Source organism: Petromyzon marinus, chromosome 27, assembly GCF_048934315.1.
Source record: "Petromyzon marinus isolate PM22_M1 ecotype Great Lakes invasive population chromosome 27, UKy_Petmar_22M1.pri1.0, whole genome shotgun sequence".
In the NCBI taxonomy this organism is placed as follows: Eukaryota; Metazoa; Chordata; class Hyperoartia; order Petromyzontiformes; family Petromyzontidae; genus Petromyzon; species Petromyzon marinus.
The window spans coordinates 12,341,524-12,364,188 of NC_133693.1; the positions used below are offsets into that span (position 1 = coordinate 12,341,524).

The 22,665-nt window shown below is 45.8% G+C and overlaps 1 protein-coding gene across 4 annotated transcripts in view; it reads left to right on the forward strand.

Moving 5' to 3' along the window:
• LOC116946465 (CUB and sushi domain-containing protein 3-like) overlaps nt 1–22,665 on the forward strand; it is a 692,643-nt gene that overhangs the window by 276,526 nt on the left and 393,452 nt on the right. The window lies entirely within an intron of this gene.

A 22,665-nucleotide genomic window follows, 5' to 3' on the forward strand; every position in this document is an offset into this window, starting at 1 on the left:
TCATAACATCATCTGTGCGCTGATCCACTAACCCTCAAGGAGGTGCCAATAACAGGACGCGTATTCACGCGGCAGACGACTCACCGCGCTCAGGTCGATGGCTCATGACGACAAATTTGGGGCTATGCGACGTGGCACGGTGGGGCGGGGGGGCGAGGTGAGCACCTTCAAAGAGGGGGCACGGTGAAGAGGGCATCCCTGGAACTTTGGGGGTTCTGTTGCTGCCACGGTGCTTCCAACGTGCCAGACGACGCTGCACGTGGCTGCCCGTAATCCAGTGCTGTGGAGGCAGCAGCGAGGGTTGGTGAAACACCGCACACGGATGGTGTTGTGAAACTCCCTTCTTCCCGTGGGCGTCGAGGAGGCGCCATACTCTGGGCTCGCCATGAGAAGGTGGTACAGCATCCTGTTTCCATCTGTACGGGAGTAGAGTGTTTGCCGCTTTCGTGCGAGTGAGTTTTCTCCAGGAGCTGCGGTTTCCTCACACGTGTGTAATAAAGAATCATTAATTGGCTAAAAACATCTTGAAACAAAAAGCCAACAAAGCGGGACCCTCGAGAAAAAAAATAGTCCCACGACTCTATGTGGGTGTCCTGGATAAATACGAAAGTAAACGTGCCTTTATTTCTTTATGGAATATTCATGCATATTAAACAGGAAGGTGTTTCAATTAAAAAAGATAGAAAAACTTTTTTATTTTCAGAGAATATTTGTGAAAATCAACTAGACAGACTATTTTTCTACTTAATAATTATTTGACTTGGCATGGACTTGGTGCTTACATGCCTCAGCAATTCAAAGCACTTTACATGTCATCGTGTCTCAACAATTTTAAGGGGAACCACAGTGGCAGCTGTCCCTGAGTGGCATTAGTCTGCCAACAGGGGTCATTGATCGCTGCGTGTAATCCCAACGGAGTAATGCATCAATACATTTTCAATATTGGACCATGGCAAAATGATCCTGCTCCTAATGGCAGCCGCACAGATGCCTTGTGCTTGCGCCTTAATCCATGACAGTGTCACTAACTTTTCACAGCTTCATCAAGGCCAAAGCTCCTTCCGTGTAGATTTTCTCTCAGCGATCCGAACTGATGGAAGTTTGAAAATGGCTGTGGTCTGCTGGACGTTCCAGAGCATAATGTCTGTGTTTTCCAAACGGAATGTGGTAATACATTATCATGCTGAAGCAGCGCTGCCTTTCTCAACAGTCCAATGCACCTCAGATGGATGTCACGCTTCAGTTCGTTCGAGTCACAACACAAAGCGCCGGTGACAGTCTGTACGTTTTCACGGAAAGCAACTGTTAGTAGATCTTGCATGTTCCTAAAACTGTCATCATTTCATTTTCCAACAGAAGTCTGGGATGGCTTCCATACGAACAATTCATCCAAGTGTATTTACCCTAATGTGCGAATCTGGCTGGCAAGACATGACAGACGTGAAGCATGTAGCCTTTATTTTTATTTGTTAATATTTTAGGCGCTCGCTGGGCCACAAACATTTTTAAAATTCTACTCGTCGCGGATTGTTGAATGAAATGTCCCCCTGCACATCCCGATGAACGCCGCTGATATGCGTACCTGATCCACGCTCGCATCTCACCCAGAATTGACCTCTCAACGTGGGTGACGTTGGCCAGAGGCGAAGCCATCAACCGAGCCACGGTTTTGCTGTCGCCATCGCAAGCGTGCCCACGACCCTGTTCACTCCCATTGCACACGTTCGTAAAATGTTGCCGCCGTTCGTAGAGTTCATAGAGTTCGTAGAGTTGTCGGCTTTATTGCAGCTGCAAATTTGGATATCACTTTACGCTGTTAGCAGAGGACCAAACGTGGGAGAATATTTTCTGCTCCTACGTTTGGTGTTCAGTTGTCCAAAGGCACCACCGTTTTTGAAATTCAGGAATACTTTGCACTTCGTCTGATTAGGGACCAGAGCATGGACGAATGTCAAAAATGGACGAATGTCAAAGCAGAGCCTTTATTTAACTTGCAAATGTATTTTGGCCGGTGAAAAACGTACATGGAAATAATAACTACAGTGAATATAAAAACGTACATGCAAATAACTACAGTAACTACATAACACGTGCGCTCAAAACCTAAATAAAAATAATTAAAAGAAGAATAAACATAAGAATAAATAAACAAAACTAAAGAAACAAAATGATACCTTGAAATATTGTTATTCTTGCGTAAGTAAACACTGTAGTATACTGTTACAGTGAGGGAAAAAAGTATTTGATCCCCTGCTGATTTTGTACGTTTGCCCACTGACAAAGAAATTATCAGTCTATAATTTTAATGGTAGGTTTATTTGAACAGTGAGAGACAGAATAACAACACAAAATCCAGAAAACCGCATGTCAAAAATGTTATAAATTGATTTGCATTTTAATGAGGGAAATAAGTATTTGACCCCTCTGCAAAACATGACTTAGTACTTGGTGGCAAAACCCTTGTTGGCAATCACAGAGGTCAGACGTTTCTTGTAGTTGGCCATCAGGTTTGCACACATCTCAGGAGGGATTTTATCCCACTCCTCTTTGCAGATCTTCTCCAAGTCATTAAGGTTTCGAGGCTAACGTTTGGCAACTCGAACCTTCAGCTCCCTCCACAGATTTTCTATGGGATTAAGGTCTGGAGACTGGCTAGGCCACCCCAGGACCTTAATGTGCTTCTCTTTGAGCCACTCCTTTGTTGCCTTCACCGTGTGTTTTGGGTCATTGTCATGCTGGAATACCCATCCACGACCCATTTTCAATGCCTTGGCTGAGAGAAGGAGGTTCTCACCCAAGATTTGACGGTACATAGCCCCATCCATCATCCATTTGATGCGGTGAAGTTGTCCTGTCCCCTTAGCAGAAAAACACCCCCAAAGCATAATGTTTCCACCTCCATGTTTGACGGTGGGGATGGTGTTCTTGGGGTCATAGGCAGCATTCCTCCTCCTCCAAACACGGCGAGTTGAGTTTATGCCAAAGAGCTCCATTTTGGTCTCAACACTTTCACCCAGTTGTCCTCTGAATCATTCAGATGTTCATTGGCAAACTTCAGACGGGCATGTATATGTGCTTTCTTGAGCAGGGGGACCTTGCGGGTGCTGCAGGATTTCAGTCCTTCACAGCGTGGTGTGTTACCAATTGTTTTCTTGGTGACTATGGTCCCAGCTGCCTTGAGATCATTGACAAGATCCTCCCGTGTAGTTCTGGGCTGATTCCTCACCGTTCTCATGATCATTGCAACTCCACAAGGTTAGATCTTGCATGGAGCCCCAGGCCGAGGGAGATTGACAGTTATTTTGTGTTTCTTCTATTTGCGAATAATCGCACGAACTGTTGTCGCCTTCTCACCAAGCTGCTTGGCAATGGTCTTGTAGCCCCTTCCAGCCTTGTGTAGGTCTACAATCTTGTACCTGACATCCTTGGAGAGCTCTTTGGTCTTGGCCATGGTGGAGAGTTTGGAATCTGATTGATTGATTGCTTCTGTGGACAGGTGTCTTTTATACAGGTAACAAGCTGAGATTAGGGGCACTCCCTTTAAGAGTGTGCTCCTAATCTCAGCTCAGTACCTGTATAAAAGACACGTGAGCCAGAAATCTTTCTTATCGAGAGGGGGTCAAATACTTTTTTCCCCCATTAAAATGCAAATCAATCTATAACATTTTTGACATGCGTTTTTCTGGATTTTGTTATTGTTATTCTGTCTCTCACTGTTCAAATAAACCTACCATTAAAATTATAGACTGATCATATCTTTGTCAGTGGGCAAACGTACAAAATCAGCAGGGGATCAAATACTATTTTCCCTCACTGTATTACAAATACAACTATGAATTGTTTGGAGTACAATCACATAAATACGTACAGTATTAATAATCTATGAATAAACACATATAGGAGATGCTCACTGAACGACTTCTATTCAAAGACTGAACGAAATGGATGGCGCTAGGCGGGAACGTCGTGCAAGGTTTGGGGATTAAATCGGCCGAAAGAGGAAAACGCGTGGACAAAATTTGAAATGTGGTTATAATTGAAAACGGCCGAAAGAGCGAAGCGATGAAAGTCAAGTGGACGAAAGTCAAGTTATCGCTGTACGTGATACATTTATCATTCAAGAGCACAATCGGAGAGACATCGGATACTGCACAGAACTACCCAGGTGTCACACTTCATTCACGATGCAATCTTTTCCGAAATAGCATCGACATTGTGCACGGAATGATTAAGAGACTTCTTACGTGTTGAAATCCACTCGATGAAGAGTTAATCCTATAGTTACAAGGAATGGAGCTCGTCGTGCTATGAGACGTACCAAACACGTGGCTTTAGCACTCCAGCGCTGTCCTACCAGACAGTCTCGCCCCCTTCACCTGATGAAGGCCGCTTGTGTTGTGGCCAAAACGTCGTGAGAATATTATTGTGTTATTTTATTTTATCAATTTATTATTTTATTATCATTCTACGTGACTTTACCGAAAGAACCAAAGAAGATGAATCATTGCAGTCACGAAAGCTTTAAATCGAAATTTAAACAGCACTTCAAAAACTACATTGATATGTAATGCAATTACATTCACGTTGTCCAGCTGTGTGGGATTTGTAAATGGAATAATGCATGACAGCTGTCAACCAGCTTGTTATCCGATAAGCAATGCTTAACCGAGGATCAATTAAAAGACGTAAACATCCCACGACGGTTTGTCAACATGATGTTTTTGATCAATGGAAACGTAAATGATTATCACGTGCCGGAATTTCGTGATGAGAAAAAAATATGACAATGCTTCACGCGGATAGAATTTTAATCTCCCATCATTTCCTGAGACCTCCCCTCCAAATGAGATGTCACACTCGTTCCCCACGCGTTTTGAATACATGAAATATTTAATTCGCTTTCATGAAGTTCTCGGCTCCATGGACTTGAACTCCATGTATCCGTAATTCTGCAAGCTAAACTCCATTTAGCTTGCAGAATAGCAAACTCGGATGCTTGTCGCAAAGTTTGATGCAGGATATGCTTCAATCAAAACAAAAACATTGCTTTAAATTGTCATCATCACAGTCCTGATTGCGATTGTTTTTGATAATTATTTTATGTTTACGACTCTCATAAAACTGAACTGCTGGTAAAGTTTTTATTATTATAAATCAATCAACAGTACTGCTGTTGTCAGGCAATTGAATATATGTGTGGTGACACCCGACACTTCAGTCTTTAATAATAGGAGTCTTTATTTCTTCCAGCACGAGACACGCAGCCCTTCAAAGATTCCCTTTTCTCCAAGCATCTCGAACCCCGTCGCTTCCCCTATTTATATACCTCAAGCCCCTTTCCCGAAGGTTCCTTGACCTTCCGCTTTCCCTCCAGCCAATCACCTTCCACTTTTCCTAATGGATTCCAACCGTCCTTCCTGTCAATTATCCTCCATTCCCCACTCTTTCCATGTTGTATTTCTCCTCCAATCCCTTCAATTCCCCTGCCTATAACCAATCCCCTTTCAGGCCCTTTAAGTACCAATCAGAGGGCCTGTTTTTACTTGCTGATTGTCTGTGTCATGCACGCCGTGTCCATAACGTCGGGTGAGCATTTTCGGTTGTGATTTAATCACTATATTTGTATACATCGGCAATGATGTATAATTTGTATTTTTCAGCAGTTTTGGGAGTCGGGCTGTGTTTAAACTTTACATTGGCTCTGTGCCATTGGTTAATGATGGGCAGGGAACACAGTATAATCTTCAACATTGTGTTGTAATTTAAAATACAATAATGATGCACGTATTTATTTTATTTGTAACAGAGTATGCGCGTGGCAAGCTTTGTAGGCAGTGATTATACACCTGCTGGTCTATCATTTTTTAATGGAATTTCCCAAACCCTGAAATAAATATGCACCTTTCTTTCTTGAAAACAATTCGCTGTGTTTCTACGGAAGCAGCGGGATATTCTTGAGCATAATTTTTCCATCATCCATTGCTTTCCAGATTCCTACTTCCGAGGAGCTGGACTTTTCTGAGCAGTCTGTGAAATTGACTGCCTCTGCAAAAATTGCCTTCGGAATTCACGGTGGTGCTTTGAATGACCTTTCATTTTAGCTGTAGATTTGTCGTGACCCAGTGCTGTAGCTGAGCCATTTAGCCAATAACCTTTTGTCTCCTTGCATGATTATTCCTACAAATGAACATCTTATACATTAGAGGTTATATAGGGTACAATTAAACCTGGTGCTTTAAAAAATAGATATATTTGCAGGAAATTGTTTAATTACGGCACGTGTTTAATGTAGCAATGGTTTCATGCAGCATAATTGGAGAGCACGTGGGACCTTTTTTTAGCTGGTATATCACAAATTGCTTCACATATAATTTGTGCGTCTGTTATTGTTGTTCGTGAAAGGCTTAAACTGAGCCAACAATAGCGAGACAAAAATACACTTAGAAGATTGAGCTCATCTACCAGCCACGGGGAGGCATCACAAGCATTGCTCATGCTATGCTCAATTCACATCTCTAGAAATAAGGCTGGCAGATCTTGGGTGAGATGTTAACTACCTCGCCTGGTATACAGGAGGTCGTGGGTTTGATACCCACCCTGACGCCTGCTGTGTATTTGGAGTTTGCGTGTTCTCCCCGTGGTTGCGTGGATTTTTCTACGGGTCCTCCGATTTTTCCCTCCACATTTAGAATCAACATGCATTTAGAGTATTTGGCTGCTATACATTTCCACATGATAAGCCACTTCGTTTAACTATCATTAGGTGTGGCCAGGTTGCTTCTGAAATAGAGCTATATGCCTGGTAAAATAAAATATAGTTCCGTTTTTAGTTTTAAAATTAAAAAGGCACGCTCCATGGACAAAATTGTCCTCAATCGTGTTGCAATTTACAATCCGAAATCTCCCAGTACTGCTGACCAATAGCCAGCCAGTAACTGGTAGATGCAGGGGCACGGACATTAATTAAAGCTTAGAGCGCCACGTGGAACTCCTCTATTGAGTAGCAGAGCGCCAGAGTGTAGGACTGTTGTGAGAGATAACAGACTAGAACACAGGGGTTATGGCCACAGCAAGAGAGAGACAATGCACACAGAGAACTGGGCAGGGGCAGAGAGGGGCACGGGCAGAGACGTATATCTGTCTGTCTTCATGTTGAACTTAGAAGGAAGATACGGTGGGACAACAAAATTGAGAGCAAAGCAGAGATGGACAGATTTGAGGACAGTAATATCAATGGGTAAAATATATATATAATAATGCTATTAAACAATATTTGTCATGTCCTGGAAAGCGAGGCTAAGATACCGTGATGTTTAAGAGGCTGACACAAGTGCAATGCTTCACCCCATATGTCACCGGCGGTGCCGAGGTGTGGAGATGTCTTGTCGCGAAGGTGCATTTCCCTACGGGTCGCACCGCACAGCACCATGCTGGACCCTTGGCAATCCATCCACAGCATGGCTCTGCATTGGTCGTGGCTACCTTGATAGATTTATGGCAAACGCACAAGGTCTGTTCGAAAACTGAGGTGTGTTCCGTACGTACGTTGAACTTCTTACGCACTGTACGTAGCCAACCTTGCTTAATCAGACAACAAACTAAAACACGAAAAGCAGCTGTAAAGAAATTGATTTTCAATCTTGAATTCAAACTGTGGCTTCCTAATATCGGAAGGAAGAGCATTCCAGACGACTGCAGAAGTGCATTTGAGAGTGCGTGATGTAGTGACCATGTGAATAAGATGGAGAAAACTAGGTGGACAATCGCCAATCTATGACTTACTTTTTTTGTTCTACCAAATCCATCAAATTACGTGAATTGCGCCCATAGAATCCATATCACAAACTGGCCATTGTGTAAGGAATTGGAAAACGCTTGCTCGTTATCGTGGCCACCGAGAGAGAGAGGGGCGGGGGGCATGCGTAAAGGTCACTCACAATCCAAACCTTCTTGACAAATATTTCAGTTTGAAGGTCTCGGCGGCAAGGCTGAGAATTGTTGCTCTCGATCGCGCTCGACTGGGGAACACCTTTGACGGTGGTTTGACACTCGCAACACCTCGCAGAACTTCCACATTTTGGTATTCGGCCTGGTCTTTGCTCTTTTGATAGCTGCCTTTTATCTGGTCGTTCCATCTTTTGCATGTTGTTGTTGGGGGCCACGATTTGATCTATTTGCCATTAACCTCCGTCCACCTCAGGTATCTTGCATTTGCCTCCAACCTTCCTGTCTTATTTATCAGTGATCTTTCCGTAACAAACAAAACACATCTGCCGCTCTGCCGAATAACTTGCACCCTTGTTTATGCAGTTCTGCATTCGGAGAGTCAGCCGCTCACCCCCCAGAACACCGTGCCAGCAGCCGGAATAGATTCACGCCCGTCACCTTTCTCGGACCTTTCACTCATTCTCCAATTGGGGTCACAGTGACTCTTTAACCTTTTGCAAAATTGCATTTATCAAACGCGACATATGGAGATGGAAAAAGTGAAGGAAAAGGGGGGCCAATACCCAGTTATTATCACGCCGCGTTACTAAAACAAGTTTACGTTCTTCCAAAGGAACGGGGGAGGGAAACCAGTAACGGCGTTAGGCAAATTCACACCCGTGCATCGTGCACCTTTGCTTCCACGCCTGCAGGTGTCCGAGCAGGGATCTATGGAGTAACAACAACAAAACTGCTGCCCAGGGAACAGTCTCAAAAGCCAGAGAAGAGGGTGAAAGAAACACAACGATATCACTCGTCAGAGGGGAAAGTAAAGTACGCCTTCTAAAAAGGCCACCCCTAGGTGTGATTGTGTTTTGCTCATGTTTCCACTCGCACACAAGTGCACTGACGTGCTAGAGCTGTCAATTAGAAGAAGATGAAGAAGAACGCTTGAAACTTGTTTCGATATATTTATTCCATTCTCAGAGTGCGGTAAGTCTGGCCATGGTAGATCGCATCTCAAGGGGCAGGTGCTGTTATTTAGTAAGCTGTACTGACGGTGGAAAGCCTCGATGCCAATCGTTTAGGGTAGACATTGACAACAGGCATAGGGGTACCAGAGTGGTAACGCAGCAAGAAGGGCCCAGGGTTGATCCCCCACTCGGATGCCTCTCTTGTAAAGTTTGTGCGTTCTCCCCCAGTTCTGCATTGGTTCCCTCTGGGTTCCGTGGTTTATTCCCATAGCAAAAGCAAACCGATAAAGTTCAACATAACTGGTATTTCATATTCTTAGCTCTTTCGGTAAAGTCACGTTGAAGGGAAACAATAAAATAATAAAATATATATATAAAACAATAAAAATTCTCACGACGTTTCGACCATAAACGTCGTGAGAATTTTTATTGTTTTATATATTTTTTATTATTTTATTGTTTCCCTTCAACGTGACTTTACCGAAAGAGATAAGAATATGAATTACTGCAGTCACGAAAGCTTTAAATCACTGGTATTGTCCACAAAATCCCAATGCTCAAAAATGTTCTGCATATTACTCAATTGGGATGACACAAATAGCAACCACCCCCTGCTGCAAACACAAAACTTGGCAGGACCCTCCAGGAAAACAATCATGAGACTCAGTAAAGCTTTCTTGGGTAAACAAGAAGAATAATAACTTATAAGTAAAGAATCGAATAATGGCTAAGTATATATTCCTGAACATCTGTCCGTGAACAAAAAAAACAAGTGTGTTCATGTGTTTGCCGAACTGAGTGGGAGCATCTGGGACAACCTGGGCCCAAAGCAGATGCGAATTTTTATCCCCAAGCGCTTTTCTGAAATGCACACCATGGAGAAAATGTAATTGTTCGAGTCTCAACGGAGCTGATTTAATGCCACGGAGAGGCTAATCTTATTCTTGGACTCTGCGAGACAGGGCTGCCCGGAGACGGGGGACGGGGGCAAAAAATTGTATCACCACTGGTCTGTTTTTTTGTGTCACTAATAAATAAGATGGTGCCATGTGGTATTCTGCTTGAGGCGTCGAAAGGCCTCCTGAGGCAGCCCAGTTGCCAGGTATGAGTTTGTTTTATTTTCCCACGTGGATATTTAAGGCCCAAGCCTCTGATTGTGTATGCAAAGCAAGTACAAGACGCAGCTTGCACATCTCATCAATGTGTTCCCTCCTCGTCGAATGAACTCAGCATCTTTACCCTTAGTTTCATTCTAACTTCATCTTGACATGCACGTAACTTTTCAAGCAGAATCCCTCTTTAGTGAGCATCACGTTCTTCCTATTTAAGCATCAATTATCCGCCCAATAATGAAGCGCCATTTCCACCACGTTGGTCTGGTGTGTGCAGTCACTAAACACTGAGACTTCTCAACGGAATCCAATCGGCGCACTGTGGTCTATAGTCACGTGAGCACATTGACTCGGACTAGTTCATTTCATCTCTTCGTAGCCAACCGTGCTAATTGCACCTCCGATTAACATGGCTGGCTACGTAAGGTGCGAAAGAAGTTAAACAGTTGCATAGAAATACACCACAGAAGATGATGCATGTATACACATCGTTCTCCACTCATCCGGTGTTGGTGGCAACCCGAGTCTGATGTCACAACTGTCTCGCACATTGCAGTGAGACTCACCTCGATGTGGCAGTAGCGATCGGGATCATTTCTCCGTGCGTGTTATTAATCCCAACTGCAATCAAAGAAGTTCAACAAACGTTAGGTACATAGCATGGGCCCACGCATGGAACCGAGTTGATCCCTGTGAAAATAACTCCTATTATGTGGGCAAGCACAGGCCCAGGGTAACCAGCTTAATGGTTTTTAGCAACTCATCACAGTAATTGTTGGCTAAAATGAAATAAAAACACGTTGTTTGATTCGTAATTGTTTTGTTCACTAATGAACGCCGCTCTGGCTTGCCTCTTTTTCTTGGTTCAACGCTGCCACTCTTGGCTCTGCAGCGGGCGAGTGCTCGTCTCGGCTGCCCCCCTGCAGGTGCCACCCATCTGCCCACCTACGGGCACCACCCATCTGCCCCCCTACGGGCGCCACCCATCTGCCCACCTACGGGCACCACCCATCTGCCCATCCACGGGCACCACCCATCTGCCCACCTATGGGCGCCACCCATCTGCCCACCTACGGGCACCACCCATCTGCCCACCTACGGGCACCACCCATCTGCCCACCTACGGGCACCACCCATCTGCCCACCTACGGGCGCCACCCATCTGCCCACCTACGGGCACCACCCTTCTGCCCACCTACGGGCGCCACCCATCTGCCCACCTACGGGCACCACCCTTCTGCCCACCTACAGGCGCCACCCATCTGCCCACCTATGGGCGCCACCCATCTGCCCACCTACAGGCGCCACCCATCTGCCAACTTACGGGCACCACCCATCTGCCCACCTATGGGCACCACCCATCTGCCCACCTACGGGCGCCACCATCTGCCCACCTACGGGCACCACCCATCTGCCCACCTACAGGCGCCACCCATCTACCCACCTACGGGCACCACCCTTCTGCCCACCTACAGGCGCCACCCATCTGCCCATCCACGGGCACCACCCATCTGCCCACCTACGGGCACCACCCATCTGCCCACCTACGGGCACCACCCTTCTGCCCACCTACGGGCACCACCCATCTGCCCACCTACGGGCGCCACCCATCTGCCCACCTATGGGCGCCACCATCTGCCCACCTACGGGCACCACCCATGTGCCCACCTACAGGCGCCACCCATCTGCCCATCCACGGGCACCACCCATCTGCCCACCTACGGGCACCACCCATCTGCCCACCTACAGGCACCACCCATCTGCCCACCTATGGGCGCCACCCATCTGCCCATCCACGGGCACCACCCATCTGCCCATCCACGGGCACCACCCATCTGCCCACCTACGGGCACCACCCATCTGCCCACCTACAGGCACCACCCATCTGCCCACCTATGGGCGCCACCCATCTGCCCATCCACGGGCACCACCCATCTGCCCATCCACGGGCACCACCCATCTGCCCACCTACGGGCACCACCCATCTGCCCACCTACGGGCACCACCCATCTGCCCACCTACGGGCACCACCCATCTGCCCACCTACAGGCGCCACCCATCTGCCCACCTACAGGCGCCACCCATCTGCCCACCTACAGGCGCCACCCATCTGCCCACCTACAGGCGCCACCCATCTGCCCACCTACGGGCGCCACCCATCTGCCCACCTACAGGCGCCACCCGTCTGCCTGCTTACAGGCGCTGCGGCAGCTTTCCCCCTCGCAATGCAAAATTGCGTTCCCTCGCTGGCTTGCGACACGTGGCACTTTTCCTCATCCTTCACGGTCCGCGCAACAGATAACCTCCTGCCACTTATTGCTACACCTCTCTTCTTCCCCTCACCCGATCACAATTTGTCGTTAATTACTATTTTGATATAATGTCAAACGCTTACCACTCTGGCACAGACTTGAATTGCCAATCACGATTGGGTTCACGACGGGTCTTGACTCAACACCTTGTCATAACGCTATTAAAAAAAAAAGTGTTATCTCTTAACATCGTGGCGAATGCAATCATATACGTGTGCTGTGAGCTAAGGAATGTACATTGCTTCTGGTGCGGAATTCAACCCCTCGACTGGAACTTTTGTACAGCAACTTGAAATACGACGTACTTTTTTTTTTAACGTGACTTTACCGAATAGAACCAAAGAGTATGGATCCTTGCAGTCACGAAAGCTTTAAATCTAGAATTGAAATACGACAGCCCAACTGGACAGACAAATCAAACAGAAGTGGATGGGGTGGGGGGGTGAATATTGCTGTGGGTGGGCTGGGCTCGTGGAGGCGAAAGCGACGTTAAGCCACCGAGTCGGCACAGCGCAGACCCCCTGCCCGTTCGTGCGTTCCCACGCCACTCACATTAAAACAGTGGAGACTTGCGCAGAGGCCGTGGATGGCCTGAGCCTCATCACCGGAACGTTACGCTGGCTCTTCGCTCGGTTCGGCCCATTGCAGCTATGATGAGTGCAATCGTTGCTTTGATTGCATTTATTATAAATAAATGAAACACACACCTTGTGTGTCATATGGTACACTCCATATTGCATATAATGGGTCTGTTCAAACGCATTTCGTAAAAATCGTCGGTTGGGAGCCTTTCTCTGATATAATGCGAGACACTGGTCGTTGTGAGAGTTTCGAAACGGGGCTTTGTCATCTGACGGTGACCCCGCACATCCTGAGTTTCAGTTGTGAAGAGAGGGGGAGAAGCTTCAACTATGAAGAAAATCGATGTGATTTTCCTTGCAGATGTCCTGGTAATATGGTTCCAGTAAATTACACGACCGAGCTGGGAATATGCAGAGCAGTTTGTATTTGTTATGTAGCTTTGGAGAGCTAATGGCTGATATGAACAGCTCAGGAAGTTCCCCGGTTCTTTACAATGTGCCTGGTAAGACAAGACGGCCGCTTAAACATTTGTACGACGGGAGCCTGACTTGTGTTTGTAATCCGGAAGATTTTTTTGCAATAACATTTACTTCTTACAGCCTTCATACATGCTGCATGCTACATGGCTGACGGACATTCTGGAATTGTCGCTTTTGCGCTGAATGCCTTCCACACTGCTGCTGGAGGAGCTCTCATTCCCACAAACTTCTGGCAAGCCAGCAGCATTAATCTGCTGATTAGAATCTAAATGTTGAAACGGGTTCAAAGTCGTGAGCTAAAACAAATACTATAGGACTGGAAAGCAAGTAGACCAATGGATATTGGAGGCTGAATGGAGGGTTTATGCTTAAACAAATGCTGCTGGAAAACAGTGGTCCTGATAATAATCGGCTGGACTAAATATTTATTTTATTTTATGTTCACGTGGACACAGACTTCTGTCCATGAATCTCAGGGCTTTTTGACTCAAGGTGTAACGGTGAGAAAACTATAAATCTCATATATGCCCCTACTGTGATAAAGAGCTTTATAGCTCATCGGATTCCTCCAGTATAAATATTCCTGATTCTGATATCAAAATTTAGGGTTCATCGGAGGAAAGTGCGGAACAGAAAACGGTAACGAAGCATCGTCGGCATAAACGGGAAAAGCAGGCTGTGATAAAGAGCTTTATAGCTCATCGGATTCCTCCAGTATAAATATTCCTGATTCTGATATCAAAATTTAGGGTTCATCGGAGGAAAGTGCGGAACAGAAAACGGTAACGAAGCATCGTCGGCATAAACGGGAAAAGCAGGCTGCAACGGGCGGGAAATTAGAAAGGCTTTGATTTTTATATATATAACAAACTCCCATAGACATTACCGTAAATTAGCATTACGCGTGCAACAAATCTGGCTCCCAATTTGTTGCAGCGTAGCTCAATTATGACGTTTAGCACCGTGGTAAACTTAAGGGCCGTGTGATGTGGTCTCACCGTGTCACCTGGGATTTTATTATGGTAGTTGTGCTGTTCAATATGGTTATCAACAATGCCATCACACCCCAAAGTATGATTAAGGCAGGGGACGCTATTGGGCGCATCCCCTGGACATCTGTACAAATTTTATATGTTTGTTTTATGTGAAAATGTATCCTAATTATGCTAAAACATCAAGGCTACAGTCCCAGTAGTTTGCTGTTAATGTTGTTGAATAAATAAGAGTGCCATAATATAATCGTAATGAATATTCATTCTAAAAGTGTCACTATTTTTATGGTCCCAACAAAGACCTCATTGCAAAGTAAAAATAAGGGCGATGTCTCTGAAACTTGTACCACTGCCCACGTGCATCACGATCATCACATTTTAGTTGGAATTTACCGTATAAAAAAATAAATCCTTAGTCTGATTTATTAAAGTATTTATGGTCTGTCACATATGGCACTTCGGCAGTGCGCGTGTCTCACGACCAGAAGGTCTTGAGTTGAAGTCCTGATTGGGTGGTTGAAATCACCTTCCCATTGGGGTGAATATACCACGAACACCAGTTTAGAGGAAGCCATTAGCAGTTGCCCAATGAATAGAATAATCTCAACCTATATTAGGAAGCCACTGGAGCTATGCACTTTTAAATCATCTAGATTTAAAACGAATTTCTTTAGAAATGCTTTTTGTGTTTAGTTTGTTGTCCCTCTCCTGAACTTCCGATTAGCACGGTTGGCTACCTACGGTTGTGAAAGTAGTTCGTCACACGTACAGCAATGTGCAATTTACAATTATGGCGCAGGGCAACTAACGGAGATGAACACTGTGCATATGGTGGATACGTGACACTGGGGATGTTGATGTGGAGATGCAATGCACATTGTGGCCAAAATCTCTACGAATAAGGTCCATACTATGTCCTCAGAAAAGGTTGTACAAACCTCGTCCTCGGTTAAAAATTCATACCGTGTTTCATGAGAATAATCTCATCCGTAATTCTAAGTACTGCAAATCCTATACGACTTCATGTGCCTGTGAGTGAATCTTTTGGGCAGTTTTTGGATCTCGAGGTATTTCGAATTTGCTTGCAAAAGACGAATTCGTATGAACTCTGTTTGCAACCATGACATCGTGGATACAGATCACGCACACACACACACATCTGTGCTCATGCACAGCTCCCAATCACATGGAGTGAGGGGCTGGTGGTCCATAGTGATTTGGGTCGTTAAGCGAGTCTAGGAAATGCACGCTAAAGGCTTCATTCGTTCCGATAGCATAAAAAGTTACCCCTTTTTTAACCCAAAAAACGTACTTTATAATATTTAAACAATGGATATTAACACATAAATATACTAACATGATAAACACATAATATAAACAGAAACATTGTTAATTAATGCATTAATTAATATTTACTGTACCTACAACAGCACATCGTTAACAGGGGAATGGTCGGTAAGCGAATACATTGACGCCCGTCGTTAAGCGATTGGTCGTTAACAAGAGTGGTCGTTAAGAGGGGTTCTACTATACACGACACTACTATACACTACACTATACACTACACACTACTATACACTACACTACACACTACACTACACACTACTATACACTACTAAACACTACTATACACTACACTATACACTACACTATACACTACACTACACACTACACTACTATACACTACTAAACACTACTATACACTACACTATACACCACTACTATACACTACACTACTATACACTACACTGTACACTACACATTGGGCTCTATGGAGGCCTGTCGTTAAGCGATTGGTCGTTAACAGGCGTGGTCATTAAGAGGGTTCTACTGCACACTTCACTATGCAAATGCAGACGACCACCTCCGAGTTAAAAAGCCAATTACAATAAAAATGCTGGACACGTTCCACGTTGGGGACACACGTCCCGGCCCTTCCTGCCACTCTCACGAGTGGGAGAAATGAGGTGGAAAATAAATTGTACTCTTTTCTGCAACCTTCAACCGCGGTCCCTTAAGTGTTTTGGGCATTCTGTTTCAATGTGGAATGCACACAGATTGTGGAATTGTGGAAGACTTCTGCCATATCCAGACAGGCCCTGTCCTCCATTGTGTCTTCTGGATGAAGGACATTCAACTTAAAAAATCATGCATGACTCTGGCTTCATGCAGTTTGAGTAGGTGAGTGAGTAGGTGAGTAGGTGAGTGAGTAGGTGAGTGAGTAGGTAAATGAGTACGTGAGTGAGTAGGAGAGTAGTTGAGTGAGTAGGTGAGTGAGTAGGTGAGTAGGTGAGTGAGTAGGTGAGTAGGTGAGTGAGTAGGTGAGTAGGTGAGTGAGTAGGTGAGTGAGTAGGTGAGTGAGTAGTTGAGTGAGTAGGTGAGTGAGTAGGTGAGTGAGTAGGTGAGTAGGTGAGTGAGTAGGTGAGTGAGTAGGTGAGTAGGTGGGTGAGTAGGTGGGTGAGTAGGTGGGTGAGTAGGTGAGTGAATAGGTGAGTAGGTGAGTGAGTAGGTGAGTAGGTGAGTGAGTAGGTGAGTAGGTGAGTGAGTAGTTGAGTGAGTAGGTGAGTGAGTAGGTGAGTAGGTGAGTGAGTAGGTGAGTAGGTGAGTGAGTAGGTGAGTGAGTAGGTGAGTAGGTGGGTGAGTAGGTGGGTGAGTAGGTGAGTGAGTAGGTGAGTGAATAGGTGAGTAGGTGAGTGAGTAGGTGAGTGAGTAGGTGAGTAGGTGAGTGTGTAGGTGAGTGGGTTACATTCAGGTGTACACTGGAACTTTGGAGGCAACGCTTTATTAGCTAAACACAACGGGTAACTCTTAACATTAACAGGATAACGACATAGGGTGGTGTTTACCACCGTTCCTAACTTAGCTAACACACAGGGATACTACATTACTGGACTGGAGACCGAGGATCGTAGATGGTGGCTTCATCCCAGAGTTGACTCAGCAGAACAGCCCAGCTCTCCGTCCACACCCCTCTTATAACCACTCCGACGTGGCCGGCTCTGCCCCAGGCCACACGCCCCCTTTCCTGATCCTTCGGGGAGGCTCGACCCCCCTGGCCCCCCTTTATCTGGTCACGTGTCCTGTTGGGTTCACGCAGAGTGTCACGGCCTGACACGACCTCCGTGACACCCGCCTACAGCCCCTATACCGAGCCAACACAGTAGTGACGTTGTACTATACCGCAGATGTAAGGTTGCCACCTGTCCTGGTTTTCCAGGATTGTCCTGTTGTTGAGCGAGGCAGCTGTGCATGGGGAATGTATAAGTCGACCTTGCTGATCTCGTCAAGGAGCATAAACCATCACGTGACTCCGGTCATCCTCGCAGCGGCTTTTGGCTAACCATCTAACAAATGATGGTCACTGCATTGTGCGCTTTCAGATGCGCTTCTGCGGCCATCTGCAACGCTCTTCCTTCCGATATTTGGAAGCCACTGGAGCTATGCACTTTTAAATCTTGATTGACAACTCATTTCTTTAGAACTGCTTTTTGCATTTAATTTGTTGTCCTTCCCCCGCACCTCTGATTAGCACGGTAGGTTACGTACGAAATTCCATCCTTCTCTCCACTCTACCTACAACTGCCTGCCTAACTGCACTCCAATCTAGCCTCCGCCTGCGTGTCTCTGGTTACTCGCAACCTAATCCACAGTGCGCAATACCACATTTCCAAAAGTGTGCATTGTCTTTCATGACGTCAATATTTCTCCCTTGACTATTTGTCCTCAGACACATTTATCGAATGGGAGGTATCCGAACAAAAACCCAAGGCCCCCTGCTTCTGACTTGGATGCTTTTATTGATACCGTGCGTCAATGACAAAAGTAATCTAAAAGCATTTCCATCAGCGACTCCGAACCTCTCCAACCCATCCATCTCATCCCTGACCCTTATGCGCACCCAACCTCCTGTGCCATTTCCGCTCAACTGCCACCCACTTTTCCTACTCCCTTTCATACACCCTTGATTGCCTCAATGTCTCCCATCTCGTTGACCACTCTCGCGAACGTCGTGTGCCCCTTCTACCGTCACGATGGTTTTGTGTCCCGCCGCCGTCAGAACTTCCAGCTCTGAATTGGCTGGTGTTGGCCCGCCTTCCTCCCCTTGTCACCGCGCCGTCGATGATTTCATCATCCACGATGACCATCCATCAGACGTCCTTCTTGACTGACTTCATTCCATCGGTCTCTCTAAATTTATAACAGTTTAACGTACTCGAGGATCAAGAGCGTCATCGCGGCCAAAGACGGTGATGCCACTGCGTGTTGCCAACCCCTGCTCTCTACCCTCTGCCAGATCCCACAGCTGCTGCACAAGCAACACGCTGCCTACAGGACCTGAGACTATCCCACCGTGTGGCACAGTTTCGGATTTATAGAGCATGCAAATTGCAACTGCATCCCGGGAGAGTTTTTTTTTTTATCAATGATCCCTTTATTTCCACGGTATTTATGTTCGCACCTCCGGTTAGCATGGTTGGCTACGTACGGTGAAAAAGAAGTTAAACGTAGATTCGAAGCTTTCGTGACTGCAGGAATTACTCTTTGGTTCTTTCGGTAAAGTCACATGTCTGTGTTGTATCATTCATTCTTACCTGATGATGGTTGCTTGTGTTGTAACCGAAACGTATTCTATTATTATTTGATTTTATTTTCTACGTGACTTTACCGAAATAACCAAAAAGTAATTCCTGCAGTCGCGAAAGCTTCGAATCTAGTTTGAACCACCTCTACGGGGAGGGTTTACTCACAACTCACACTTAACTTCTAATTTAGCAATCTTTGGAAGAGCGTTAATCAACGAGGCTATACGTTAACTGTGCTATCCGACCCTATGTGTTGCATTACACTTCTTAATTTTACTAATTTTGCTTTCTCAAACTTTTGATTTTCTTGCTCTAAACGATTCTCTCCTCCGGCCACTGTGGTCCGGAATTCCACGCTGCTCCCTCCTTGTCCCCTCGTTTGTCCGCTGGTCCCCTCTCGTTTGTCCGCCTCCCCAGTCCTCTCTCTGCCCCGGCCCCTCCCCCCTCTCTCTGTTTAAGGCCTCGGCACAGATTCGTTGTCCTTCTGTTTGTCTTGGTGTGTGTCTCGCTCGGTGTGTCTTTGTGTGTCTCTTTCTCTGCATGTGTGTCTGCCTGTGTTGTTTCCGTGTCTGTGTTTTATCATTCATTCTTACCTGTTGATGGTTGCTTGTGTTGCAATCGAAACGTCGTATTCTAATATTATTTGATTTGATTTTCTACGTGACTTTACCAAAAGAGCCAGAGAGTAAGTTCAACGTACATAAGTACATGGGACTTACTGCTCTGCAATTTACCAAAGATCCCCCGTATATCCTTAACAGATTGTTGGGGCAAGTGCTGTTAGGGAGCACTTATGAAGGCCGGCTAAGCACACGAGGGGGTGGGTGGCCAGCACCACGCCCGGCCGCCTTTGTCTCCCCAGTGGCGATGTTTACACACCGCACCAGGTACTCATTTGAAGCTGAGTCGGCCTCGGGGAGGCCCAGAACCGCTACAGATAATCGTCACCGGTGTTGGCCGTGGAGCGGGAATCGAACTGGGGTCGTAGCCGGGTGTCGTAGTGCAGTGTAGCGCTAACCGCTAGCGCCACCACTCCCAGCATTAATCACGCAGTCCACACAGCGGCGTTCACTCTGTGGACCCCACTCGTTTGTATGCCCACACGTCCTCTTCGCACCTGCGGCATAAACATGGCCACACTTCTCTGAGCTTCACATGTCTTCGCAGGCTCCCAGTAAACGTGTAAATTGATTGAGTGATTTGTATCATTGTCAAAATCATATGTGGCCTTGCCTCCACTTGCCCATCCCGTGTCTTTCCTTTCCTACCTCCCCGAGTAACAAAGATACACTCTGGATATCTCCACTTATCTCATATTTATACAGCGCTTTTATCCAAGGCGCTTTATCAGGGCTATGAGTGGTACAATTAGGGTAGCTAAAAGTGATCATGGTGAATAGGGATGGGGTATGGGGAGGGAGGTCAGTGGGTGTGGGAACTACGGTGGGTACCCTAGGGATGGAGGGAAGGATGGGCCAATGGAGAAGAGGTGGGGCTCATGAGGGAGGAGTGGAAACTGGACAGGAAGGGTGCTTCTCACTTAATGTGGAAGGGAAGTTTGTTCCAGTGCAAGGGAGCAAGTAAGGAAAGGGAGCGGAAACGGGATTGTGAACAAGATAACGAAATCTCAGAAGCTAAGCAGGTTTGAGCCTAGATGGTGCGTGCATCGGGAACCACCGTACATAGAACAGGTGTTGTATGCTCCTGCTGTGGCGCTATGTGGTGAGTAGCAGAGGGCAGTGCAGAAATCCCATTATTGTAGGAACTTGTGTGGTGAACCACCCTTGTTGCCGGCATAACAAGGGCAGGCCCTAATCCACGGTGGCGAGAAGTTATCTCCCTCTGCTGGTACGCAGGAGGCCGTGGGTTCGATCGCCACCGTGACGCCTGTATCTTTGCAGTTTGCATGTTCTCCCTGTCGTCGCGTGGATTCTCTTCTCCAGGTCCTCCGTTTTTTTCCTCCACATTTAGATTGAAAATGCATTTAGAGCTATCATTTGTGATAGCCAGCTCGCCTGTGGAAATGAGCTAAGTAGCTCAGTGGGCCTTACCTGGTAAGATAAACAAAATTGTTTTAGTTTTAATTCAGCAATGAACTAACAAAAGGGCTGTCCACTCTCTCGCCCTCGGTGCTCACGTCTCTCCCTCGCCACGTGGTGCTTCAAAAAGAGCTCCATTGGTTAGGATTACTAACGGTTAACGTTGTTGTTGATACAAAGCAGTAACCACTTTGTGTAATAAAAAATAAACAGGATAATGGCATTTGCCTCACCATATCTCCATAATTGCATTTAGGATGGTCTCCAAGGTCACTTTTGTCAACGGTGCTGAGTGAAAATCAAGTCATGTTGCTATGTGGGAGGGAATAAAAGTTAAGATGAACTGCAGAGCATGCCGAGTTTCACCATAAGTGGCTTTTAATCCTCAAACAATTCAGAATTGGACTTTGAATTAAATAACACTGTAATGCAATAATTATGCTCTTTTAATTTAATACAAAGTATATGGTGGTGAAAATTAGCCCGGCAATGACTATTGTGTTACTAATATTAATTATCCGGGGGGATGTGTTGTTAGACCTTGCCCACGCATCCCAAAGCCATGTGTCTCTATATTGTAACTGTCACCCAGCTCTGCTTTGTAAAAACAATAATAAATCACAGTGTCTCTTAGTAAAATGTTTGCCTCTTTATAAATGTAATATTTCATATTAGTTGCGCACAGGATGTGGGTCGTATTAAATAGCAAGCTGAGATAAATTCATTTAAAAACAACAATTCCTGCAGTGAGTTATAAGTTGTGCAGCTCACAGTTGACACACAGGGCAAAGAACGTGAGTGCATAGAAATCGTTTAAAATTATAAGGTGCACCTTGATTTTGATTATGTTATTTCTCTAAGAGCCACTTGTACATTTCATCCGAGTATATTCTCAGAGCAATGAAGAGTCGGTGCACAATTTACCTGGCTATGATGCGTGGATCGGATGCATTAACAAAAACGTGAAAGGTGCACAAAGAAGCAGGGTCAGTGAAGTGCACGTTCTAAATGGCACTCGGAGGCTGAACGAGGAACGCATGGATCAGCGAATGAATATCAGATTCACACTGACAAAATGTAAATGGGCACGGGCCGGCACAAATGCTGCTGGAGGCAATGACGGCCATGACACTAGTGACGGGAAGAATGGCTGACCCCGTGCCCCGAATGGACGTCTGTGAAAAAAGAGCTTCATAGCTCATCGGATTCCTCCTCCTGCAGTCTAAATAAGGATTCTGATTGTGAGGGAAGGTGCCCTTGGTGATGGCTACTACGTAGACTGAGGGGTTGAATTGCGGCATCGCAGGGCCAGAGGGAAAGCAACGGCGTAGGGATGCCTTCATCCAGCAGTGGATGAGCATTATCTGATGATGATATCCTAAGGACAGCTTCAAATGTCCGTGTGTTAATCCTACACTTGTAAAATGCTATGATTTTCAATGTGTACGCATTCCTTTATTTTTTTTTAACTGTGTTGAACATTTTAGATCGTCTGGATATGCCACAATAAAAATGGAAAGATACAAAAGTACATAAATTACCGAACCCATCCTGAAAACACCATGCTGGAAAAATAAATCAGTGGAAATTAATTTCATCTCACTAAGCGTCCATTTGCATAACGACTTCCCCCCACCCTCACGTGAAAATAGAATTCCTGTACGCC